This window comes from Seriola lalandi, unplaced genomic scaffold (genome assembly GCF_002814215.2).
Source record: "Seriola lalandi dorsalis isolate HSWRI2012SDOR001 ecotype SW California unplaced genomic scaffold, Sedor1 jcf7180002054560, whole genome shotgun sequence".
Lineage (NCBI taxonomy): Eukaryota > Metazoa > Chordata > Actinopteri > Carangiformes > Carangidae > Seriola > Seriola lalandi.
Window position 1 is genome coordinate 1,228,701 of NW_019525113.1, and position 348 is coordinate 1,229,048.

A 348-nucleotide genomic window follows, 5' to 3' on the forward strand; every position below is an offset into this window, starting at 1 on the left:
ATGTTGAATAAATTCAGTGACAACAATGAAACTAAGTGTTCACACTGATCCTACCATGCTACAGATTTTTTTTTAAATAACTCAGCTTGTTTGGATTGGAAAAAAATGTCTCTCTTGTAGATTCAAATGTTATGCTGTGCTCAATAACAAACAAGTTTATACAATATATACAATATGAAACCTGCCAGGTAGTCGTGGTTACATAAAAAAACATACTGAGAACTAAAGCCCTAATTGAAGTATTGGTAAATGACGTATAAAAACGTATTGTGTTGCTCTCATTGTTATTGTTTGAGCTGCAGTTCTACTAAAACCTTTATTTAAAGCTCTAAGTGTGGTGTGAGCTGC

General features: G+C 32.8%; 1 protein-coding gene across 1 annotated transcript in view; it reads left to right on the forward strand.

Moving 5' to 3' along the window:
* Positions 1-348, forward strand: part of LOC111662248 (voltage-dependent T-type calcium channel subunit alpha-1I-like) — a 16,702-nt gene that overhangs the window by 6,301 nt on the left and 10,053 nt on the right. The gene's annotated exons all lie outside the window — the stretch shown is intronic.